We start from the raw sequence: 11,437 nt of genomic DNA, 5'->3' as shown, positions 1-11,437 counted from the left end.
TCATAAGTCATGTATAAAAGTTTGAAGCCGATACCATTAACGCCCAAGGAGGAGATAGCGTTTGTTCAGGGGCCAAAATTGGGGAAAGGTGGTACTTTGATGGGCTTATTGTGGACTTCCTGTTGGATTTAGGTCAGGGATGTCAGATTTGTAGGTCTTGATGAGACAAATAATTGAGTTTTGATTCGATCTCTCTACGACATTCCTACGGGCCGTGGCAGCCATTTTAGTAACATAGGTGGCGCTCTCGAGCACATTTTGGCACTTTGGGGGTAAATTTTTACATTTTATCAAATTTTTCACCAGACCTGATGTGCGTGCCAAATTTGGTGAGTTTTTGAGCATGTTTAGGGGGTCAAATTTAGGGTTTAAGTGGCGGAATAATAAAGAAGAAAGAAGAAACAAACGGGACAATTACAAGAGGGTCTTCGCCCCTTTGGGGTCAGGCCCTAATAAAAAAGGAATTTGATACAGTATCAGTCAAAAGTTTGGACACACGTTCCCATTCAGTTGAATAGGAAAGTATGTCCAATCTTTTGACTAGTACTGTGTATACATTTACATTTGTGTCAGAATTATTTTTTAATGTGCAGTTTCAGTATTTGTTTACTCATGTCACAGCCTCATACTTGAGTATTAAGAACTGACATGTCAAGGCTCTGACTGGTGTCCACTGACTTTGTGTCAGTGTGCAAACGGGAAACCTCCTCCCGGAAAGCAGTCTCAAATACATTCAGGATGGATTTGCAGACTTTATCCTTGAAATCTTGGCCCATGAAGACATTCAGCAGTGGATTCAGGCAACTGTTAAGATAGGCCAGGCTGGTAGCTAAAGGGACCCCGATAGTGACGACAAGTTCTATTACTCCACTTGACGTATTATCAATGTAAGACCATAAGAGTCATGATGTAATAGGGAGCCCAGCACAGGAAAAAAGCAGTGATAATGGTAGCGATGATCTTCAAGGGGCGACTTGAGCGGCTGGCCCTGGTGCGGTTCCTCCTGAGACGATGGATTATCACAGCATAACAGGAGACGATGACAGTGAAGGGGACAACAAAACCCAGAAGGAAGCGGATGATGGTCATGGCCTTAAAACGAAGCAGTCGTAACTGATTCACAGATGGTGTATTGAAGTCATCAGAAAAGGCATAGTTGTCGTAGCAGTTGATGATTGTTTCATCATCAGATGATGGCCCAGTGTCCCTGAAAATGAAGTATGGAAGGCTGAGTATCAGACCCAGTACCCAAACGCCCAGACCCACACAGGACGCCTTGCATATATTTCGGTGGTTCTGGGCCCAAGACATTCCACTGAATTGTGGCTTTCACAGAGAAAGCTGACTGTCCAAATGCAGTGCAACCAAATGGTATAGTACAATCATGTATAGAGGATAATCTGGAGGATCTAATAGAACTTACTGAATACAAACATGCATACAAACAGCTACCAATTTTTGTGTTATTTCATTAGTATTTTTATTAAGGCGGGAACGATCAAACCTCTATTCCTGCCTGCTACCAAGGGTGTGCTGCAGGCATCTCTTTTTCGGCCTGTTCTGCTCACTATTTATGTAAATGAGATTGCCCTTGTTGGTAAAGTGCCATTTTCTCATTTCTGCCATTTGTAGTGCTCTGGCCCATACTTAATCAGCTCCAGTGATTGTCTGTTGCTCCATGAGTCCCAAACCAGAACTGATTAAAAACTGCCTTTCCTGCTAGTGCATTGGTCTCATGTAATAATCTGCAATGTCAACTAAAATCCACAACACTTTACCTTTGTGTAACTTTAACACCATTCACATTAAAGGTTTTCTGTCTGCTGGTGACTGCTGCCACTGAACCTGAGCCTTTTCTATTTCCTCTCCACTTTATTGACTCCGTCCGTCCTTGTTTTATTATTCTACTAAACTCTTAACAGGGCATTGCAGCAAAATATCTTTCAATGCATTTGTATATATAGTATAGTACTACTAGTATTTCACAGGTCTATGTTGTCAAATGTTCTTTTTGTCAGCATCCTGTTTTTTACTCTTTATCAGATTTCTTCAGAAATTACGAAACATATTTTGGCGCATTATTCATGAGTTACGAAACAAATTTAATCATGTAGAAAACATTCCTACAAACACTACTGGCAAAAACAAAATGAATCCTTTTCTCCAGATCCAAAGACATACAGTAATTACTATAATATACAGTACATACTCCACTCTGGGTGTAATAGGGAGCCCAGCACAGGAAAAAAGCAGTGATAATGGCAGCGATGATCTGGTCACAGAATACAAGTATCTTGGCATCTAGCTTGATGATATATTTACAATTCAATATCATGTACTTTGTTGATAAACTGTGACTGAAGCTTGACTTGTACAGAAATAGCAGCTTCCCTTTGGGTAGTAAAAGAGGATTGAGGTTTTTCTCTCATTTATGGATTTTGGGGATGTCATATATCCACATGCTGCTGCCTCTGGGGACCACAGGTTCATCTCTAGTGATAATTACAACACTCATCACTGCATACAATATGATAAAATTGGTTGGGCTTCCCTGTCATAGAGACATAGTAACCACTAGTACTTATTTCTACTAAATCCTCATAGGCAAAACTCCATTTTATGTCTGATTTCCACTGTTGTGGCACTGTGGACCATATTTAATCAGCTTCAGTGACTGTTTGATGCTCCATGAGCCCCGAACCAGACCTGATCTGGTAAAAACTGCCTTTACTGTTAGTGCAGCGATCTCATGGAAAAATCTGCGATGGCATCTAAAAATATTTTACCTTTCTGTAACTCTACAACCGTTCTTATTAACGGTTCTCTGCCTGCCTGTGGTTGTTTCCACTAAATCTAAACCTTGTCAGTTTTCTGTCCATTTATTGACTCAGTCTGTCCTTGTTATTATACCTCTATTATTCTATCAACCTTTTAACAGTGCATTACTGCAAAAGAGCATCAGCCAAACTTATTTAACAAAATAGATTAAATAATTAATAACATCACCATTCTTATACTTCATCCATCCAAAATCTGATATTTTTATCATCTTATTTCTACCTTGTGGATTCATATCATGCTACAAATATGAAACTCTGAGAATAACAAAGGTACAGTACCTTTCTCAAAGCTCTCCAGTCAGGTAAGGATGTGTCTGCAGCAGAAATAACTCAGATCAAACCCTAACAGGTTAATATAGCTTAATGTGTGGACAAATGTGTTATATAAATGCACACATTGAGGCGGGGACACAGACAGACAGGCCACACCACAGACACATATCTGTCCACGCTGATCACTACCAGAATGTAGACGCTGACAAACATGTTCAGAAACCTTACTGTGTTGTCCAGTTTGCACATGAACTTGCCGAAAGGCCAGTGGAAATCCAGAGCTGTGTATATCACACAAAAGGAAGGAAAGCTGTGAAGAGGAAGTCAGCAACAGCAAGGCTGAGGATCCAAACTGTCCTCACTGTTTTCTTCATCTTGAACCCAGTCACCTAGATAACCACTCCATTTCCGAGCACTCCCAGAATGAAAGCCAGGGAGTAGATAACGGCAGACATGATGTCGAGAGACCTTCTCAGATCAGCATAGGTGTCATTAAAAAAGCCATTTTCTTCATCTACACCTGTTGTATTGGTGCAATAGTAAGGTGTAGCAGTCATATCCATTATTGTCTTGAGATCTGCAATGGTAAAAGGAAGAATAAATGTCATTTCTACCTGTATGTATCTATCTATACATATTTCAACACACAATTGAAAATGCATTTAGCTCCCAAAAATAGTCTATGAAGATGCTTTTCACAAAGATTTGACTTGAACTATGCAAAGTCGTAGCGAGTTCCTCTGTCGACAGTCCAAATGGTTACTTCATTATTTATTATTATTATTTCATTAATCCTATTTTCATGTTAACCAACAAAGTGTTTGGAGAAAAGGTGAGTAATGTTTCTTAACTTTCCTTCCAAGTCTCAACTTAGTTGAACATAATCAACAATCTACAGTGAAAAGCCACATACAAACAGTGTTATGACCCAGAGGTCATTTAAGCATTTTTCTGCTGTGTCTTTTGTATGTGCTTTAATTTTGTGCTTTGTTGTGGATCTGTCTCTCTCTCTCTCTCTCTCTCTCTCTCTCTCTCTCTCTCTCTCTCTCTCTCTCTCTCTCTCTCTCTCTCTCTCTCTCTAGGGTTCCTGCTGAAGTGTGTATGTGTTGGGATGCAGGTGTGCAGGGGCTAATTGAATGATTGTGACTGTGTGAGTTTGTGGGTTGTTCCAGGGAGCTGATTGGTTCCAGCCTCCAGGCTTGCAGTTTTAAGGCCAGCTCCTTCCAGCTTCTGTGGGGCTCATCTCTCTCCACTGCCAGCCAACATGCCAGCCAACATGCCAGCCAACATGCCAGCCAACATGCCAGCCAACATGCCAGCCAACATGCCAGCCAACATGTTAGCCAACATGTTCTGATGTTGTATGTAGTTTTTTTTCTCATGTGAAATACCAGCCCAGGTTTCGTAGGGGTGGATAGCAATTTTGTTTAATCCTATTTTTCTCCTGTTTTTGTTAGGTTAGAAGTTAGGTTAGTGGCTTGTCTTTTTGTTCTTCTTCTGTTTGAGTAGGTAAGTTTAGGCTCCTCAGCTTTAGTTACTTCTGTTTGTTATTTCGCTGTTAGCCCACCCTGAAGCTTAAGGCATTCTGAATAAAAAACTTAAAGGGCTGCAAATTCCTTGTGGCTGGTGGTTCTTGGGAGTTGGGAAGAGGGGAGTCTCACAATTTTCATGTTGCGCCAGGGTTTCTCCTAGGCTGGGTCGTAACAACAGCATACCAATTTTTATGTTATTTCACTGGTATTCTTATTAAGGCCGACACACCCAAATCTCTATTACTGCCTATTGCCAAGGGTGTGCTGCAGGCATCACTTTTGGGCCCTGTTCTGCTCACTATTTATGTAGTGGTGTATTCTTTTTCTATCCAAATCTCATGCTTTGATCATCTTATTTCTTCCTTGTGGATTCATATTATGCTACAAATATGAAACTCTGAGAATAACAAAGGTACAGTACCTTTCTCAAAGCTCTCCAGTCAGGTGAGGATGTGTCTGCAGCAGAAATAACTCTGATCAAACCCTGACAGGTTAATATAGCTTAATGTGTGGAGGACAAATGTGTTTTGTCATCGCACTCGATGAGGCGGAGACACAAGCAGCATGCACTTCTCTATTTAGAAGCCCATAAACCCTTTTGCATAAACTTTGGCTGTTTATGCATTGTGATTAAAATAAGTTTTGTCACATTTTCTAAAACCATATATTGTCTTCATTCATAGATGAGATACATAATGTATATGTGCTGTAGATACAGTATAGCACTACATTACCTCACACTTTTACTGTGTTGGTGCTCTTGTGTTGACCATTTTAATCAACATATGGATGTAGGTTACATAATACATTATGTTGCAAGAAAGTCCGAGCAGCATCTGACAATCATTTAGGGTTGCCAAAGAGTTTTATGAAATGGAAGGCAACTCCCTTTCTTCCGCCATCCACTTGAAGCTGCACACAAACTCTGGTGCCTCTGTAAATCTGTCCCTGCAAACAAAAACAGATCTGAAGCAGGATTACATTTTTTCTAACATGTTTTTAGATGGAAATATTAGTACTGAAAGTATTGCACAGGCCTTGGTTGGCATATGTACCGATTGCTCTTTCAATCAGATTTCCTCAAAAATTTCAAAACACATGGGGCCCCCCCCCACCCTCTTTTGTCTTGCCTGTTTGTTTTTCATTTCCTTTTGAGGTATTTGCATTCTATATGTGCCGCCTCAGGTTTTACATACATTTTATTGTACTTAAAACTAGGTAGATGTCAGGGCAGCTGAAAACTTTGTAAAGAAGTTGATGAACAGTGAAATTGCATCAAAGTTGTACTGTACTCAGGGAATACTGAGGTAAAAATGAAAAAAACAACAACTATGAGTTGTAAAACAACTGCTAGGTCAATTACAATACAGTCAAAATCCTGATTAATCAGTGTGTATGGTCAGGAAAGGTCTACTGGTCCAATTTTTACACAGCCATAATCCAGAGGATCCTGTCACTATCGATTATTGTCTAGTACGGAAACACATATAAGCACATATTAAAGAAAATGGATAGAATTATCACCAGAGCTTCAAAGATAGGTGATAGGTTGCAACTCCGCACACTGGACTCCATATACGCACAGCATACCATCTCAGAAGCTATCAAGATCACGGATGACCCTCTCCTCCCAGCTCACCATCTGTTTCAGTATCTCCCTTCTGGCAGAAGGAACAGATCACAAGGAGACAGGACAGAACGCCTTAACCGGAGCTTCTTCCCCAAAGCCGTACAGTTGATGAATACACAAAAGTTGGTCTAATTGTATTGTACGGTATTTGGAGCTGTGTAAGCTACTGTATGTTTCTTCTTTTGCACTTATGTCCTTTATGTTTGCAGTAGTGTTGTATGTGATGTATTGTTACAGCTATTCCATCTATACTGACATTAATTCCACCAGTCTAATCATGTGGTCATAAAAGAAACTTGATTCATTGTGATTGATCAAATTTTTCACAATTTTTTAAAACCATACAGTGTCTTAACTGATAGATGAACTACGTGGATACACTATAGTACTACATTATACCCTAACTGTACCCTATATACTATTTATATTACATTACACCCTTTGTAGCACCTCTCATGTTTTCAGTGGTGTTCTGGTGTTGACTGTTTGAATCAACATCTGAATGTGAGTTACATATTTCCAGAGAGTTTTATAAAAATAGAAGATAACTCCATTCTTGCCAATGTCCACTTGAAGCTGGACACAAACTGTGGTGTCTCTGTATCCCTGCAAGCAAAACTGATCTGAAGCTAAGATATATCTTTTCTAACATAGTTTTAGAGTTAATATAGTATTGAAGGTATTGCATAGGTCTAGATTGGCAAATATTTCTATTCCTCTTTCAATAAGACTACTTCAGAAATTTCACAACTCCTCTGGTGGCAGTTACACAAGTTTTAAGCATGCACGAAATGGCAGCACTTTATTATCAGTTAAATACGTTGAATGAATCCACCATAAATACAGTAAAACATGCCAGGTCAAGTCAAAAATAATATTTTGACAATGTAAAAATAATGATGAGCAAGTATTGCAATAACAATTATTCATGATTCATGGTACATGTCACAATATTCATATCCACAGCCATACATAAAATAAATGGGCCATTCCATTTATCTGTGGTTTTATATTGACTTGAGGTTAAGGAATAATGGACACCTAACCCAAGTTAACAATGAAGCTGCTACCTTATTGTACAATATTACCATCAGTCCCTTCAATCAGATTGTTAATACTGTAAGTGGAGTTAAGATCTAGAACACTTTGCTTGACCTAATCAGCTTGCTAATCATAAAACTGACATTAATCAAACTTCAACAGGTTCCAATATTCCAATTTGGGAATCTAAGTCCTTTTATAAAGACAATAAAAGAAATGAAAGCTGCAAGCAGCGTTGAACAGGCCTTCGCACCTTTGCGCACGTCAGGGCGTGGTGCAGTCCAAGGGCTTCTGTCACGGGCATGTAGATGTCTCCAGACCTGGGCTGCCAGGTCTGACTTTACAAACATGTAAAGTTTGGTGCAGACTGGAGCATGTACAATAAAGTTATAGCAATTTCCTGTGTCATGGCGAAACATCAAATCTCAACGGTGTGAGGATGTCAATTTTCTGCAGGGTGAGACATATCTGTCTTGCTCACACCTGTGTCATCAAAATTATGCAAGTTTTGGGCCCATTCACTTTAATTTCAATAAATAAATTGAAATCTTTTGATGAGTTTGTTTGTAAAAGAAATTAACTTCCTAATTTTCATCAAATCTATTTTAAGGAAAATAAAGACTTTTAACCCACATGACCTGGTCAAAGTTTGATTGACATGTGTACTGTCAGGTGTGTAGAGACAATAAGTAACTGCAGCTGGACACAGAAAAATACTCATATATTTGAATGGAGAGTGTGAGCAAACACACACTTTTTTGAACATTTACTGCTTCCACATAGTTTTAGATACAAACTTCATTTGAACTTTAAATGAGTCACGAGACTTTGACCTACAAATCTTGAATTTACATGTGTTTTCTATCCTTTACTGTTCGGGGCGTGGCACAGTCCAATGGTTTCTGTCACAAGCATGTAGATGTTGTCAGACCTGGGCTGACAGGTCTGACTTTACCCCCCCCCCCCCCCCTTTCTTCCCTCCTTCTCCTTCTCAGTTGGAGAGCAGGATTTTAGAGGCCTCTTCTTGTGAAATATCCTCATAAATCCCATGACTTTGGCCAAATCTTATATTAAAAATCACATCTGTTTGTAGGATATTTCGTCGCGAATCCATTGACACAGGTTTGAAAGTGGTCAGACTAATAGTTTAGACGTCAGAAGCATCAGTTTGACACAAAGTCCATGCCCAGAGATTGCCTTCCCATTGGTTTACATTGTAAGGTGCACTACAACTTTCAGGGCTTATAAAATCCAAACCGTTCGAGTTATTACAAAACAACTTTTGTTCAGCACAGTATCATAAGTCATGTATAAAAGTTTGAAGCCGATACCATTAACGCCCAAGGAGGAGATAGCGTTTCTTCTGGGTCCAAAATTGGGGAAAGGTGGTACTTTGATGGGCTTATTGTGGACTTCCTGTTGGATTTAGGTCAGGGATGTCAGCATATGATTTGTAGGTCTTGATGAGACAAATAATTGAGTTTTGGTTCGATCTCTCTACGACATTCCTACAGGCTGTGGCAGCCATTTTAGTAACATAGGTGGCGCTCTCGAGCACATTTTGGCACTTTGGGGGTAAATTTTTACATTTTATCAAATTTTTCACCAGACCTGATGTGCGTGCCAAATTTGGTGAGTTTTTGAGCATGTTTAGGGGGTCAAATTTAGGGTTTAAGTGGCGGAATAATAAAGAAGAAAGAAGAAACAAACAGGACAATTACAAGAGGGTCTTCGCCCCTTTGGGGTCAGGCCCTAATAAAAAAGAAATTTGATACAGTATCAGTCAAAAGTTTGGACACACGTTCCTATTCGGTTGAATAGGAAAGTATGTCCAATCTTTTGACTAGTACTGTGTGTACATTTACATTTGTGTCAGAATTATTTTTTAATGTGCAGTTTCAGCATTTGTTTATTCATGTTACAGCCTCATACTTGAGTATTAAGAACTGACATGTCAAGGCTCTGACTGGTGTCCACTGACTTTGTGTCAGTGTGCAAACGAGAAACCTCCCGGAAAGCAGTCTCACATACATTCAGGATGGATTTGCAGACTTTATCCTTGAAATCTTGGCCCATGAAGACATACAGCAGTGGATTCAGGCAACTTTTAAGATAGGCCAGGCTGGTGGCTAAAGGGACCCCCATAGTGAAAACAAGTTCTATTACTCCACTTGACGTATTATCAATGTAAGACCATAACTCAATTAGAGTCATGGTGTAATAGGGAGCCCAGCACAGGAAAAAAGCAGTGATAATGGCAGCGATGATCTGGTCACAGAATACAAATATCTTGGCATCTGGCTTGATGATATATTTACAATTCAATATCATGTACCTTATTGATAAACTGTGACCAGAAGCTTGACTTGTACAGAAATAGCAGCTTCCCTTTGGGTAGTAAAAGAGGATTGAGGTTTTTCTCTCATTTATGGATTTTGGGGATGTCATATATCCGCATTCTGCTGCCTCTGGGGACCACAGGTTCATCTCTAGTGATAATTACAACACTCATCACTGCATACAATATACTAAAATTGGTTGGGCTTCCCTGTCATAGAGACATAGTAACCACTAGTACTTATTTCTACTAAATCCTCATAGGCAAAACTTCATTTTATGTCTCATTTCCGCTGTTGTGGCGCTGTGGACCATATTTAATCAGCTTCAGTGACTGTTTGATGCTCCATGAGCCCCGAACCAGACCTGATCTGGTAAAAACTGCTTTTGCTGTTAGTGCAGCGATCTCATGGAAAAATCTGCAATGCCATCTAAAAATATTTTACCTTTCTGTAACTCTACAACCGTTCTTATTAACGGTTCTCTGCCTGCCTGTTGTTTCCACTAAATCTAAACCTTGTCAGTTTTCTGTCCATTTATTGACTCAGTCTGTCCTTGTTATTATACCTCTATTATTCTATCAACCTTTTAACAGTGCATTACTGCAAAAGAGCATCAGCCAAACTTATTTAACAAAATAGATTAAATAATTAATAAAATTACCATTCTTATATACGATGTTTCCCCAATAACAAACCCTGGATCACAAGTGACATAAAAGCAATCCTCAACCAGAAAAATGAAGCTTTTAGAGACGGGACAAAGAACAGCTCAAACAGGTGCAACATGAGTTGAAGAGAAATTTACAACACAGCAACATCCGGGAGTTGTGGAGAGGAATCAACACCATCTCTGGCTACAACAAAAAGAAAAGACAGCCAATAGTGGGTGATGTGGACAGAGCCAATGAACTTAACCAGTTCAACAGATTTGACACTGTGGCCACACCCACTTCCACTGCTGCTCCTTCTCCTCCACATAGATGCATCTCACCTGCAGCTCCTTCTTCTCCTCCACATGTGTGTTTCTCCACCACAGCTCCTCCTTCTCCTCCTCCTACACATGTGTCCATCTCTACTGCTGCAGCTACTCCAGTTGTCACTGAGATGGGGGTGAAGTTGGAGCTCGGGAGACTTTGCTCTGGGAAGGCTGCTGGCCCAGATGGTGTGTGTCCAAGGCTACTTAAAGACTGTGCTGCCCAACTGTGTCAACCTCTCCAGAAGATCTTCAACCTGAGTCTACAGTTGGGGCGGGTCCCGGCTTTGTGGAAAACATCTTGTATTGTACCGATACCAAAAATAAAATGTCCGGCTGAACTAAACGACTACAGACCGGTGGCCCTTACGTCGCACATCATGAAAACCCTGGAGCGTCTGCTTCTACGCCTACTGAGGCTTGTGGTCAAAGACAAACCAGATCCCCTGCACTTTGCATACAAAGAACACATTGGAGTGGATGATGCTGTCCTTTACATGCTCCACCATGCCCTCTCTCATGTGGAGGAATCAGGCACTTATGTAAGAATCATGTTCTTTGATTTTTAAGTGTATTCAACTCCATCCAACCCATCATACTCAAAGACAAGCTCAGAGAGATGGGAGTTGATCCCTCCTTTGTTTCCTGGATCACTGATTACCTGACAGAGAGGCCACAGTTTGTCAGGTTGGGGAACTGTGTTTCTGGGACAGTAAGGAGCAGCACAGGGGCTCCACAGGGGGCTGTACTGGCCCCATTCCTGTTCACATTGTATACCTCAGACTTCAAATACAACTTTGAGTCCTGCC

The 11,437-nt window shown here is 40.3% G+C and overlaps 1 pseudogene; it reads right to left on the bottom strand.

Annotated features, from left to right (window-relative positions):
* Nucleotides 1-623: 623 nt before the first annotated feature.
* On the bottom strand, nucleotides 624-3,676 carry LOC121886166 (annotated as a pseudogene).
* Between the last annotated feature and the right edge of the window lie 7,761 nt (nucleotides 3,677-11,437).

The sequence above is a fragment of the Thunnus maccoyii genome, chromosome 19 (assembly GCF_910596095.1).
Source record: "Thunnus maccoyii chromosome 19, fThuMac1.1, whole genome shotgun sequence".
NCBI classification, from domain to species: Eukaryota; Metazoa; Chordata; class Actinopteri; order Scombriformes; family Scombridae; genus Thunnus; species Thunnus maccoyii.
Note: the sequence above shows the minus strand (reverse complement) of the source record. Positions and strands in the feature narration are given on the sequence as shown.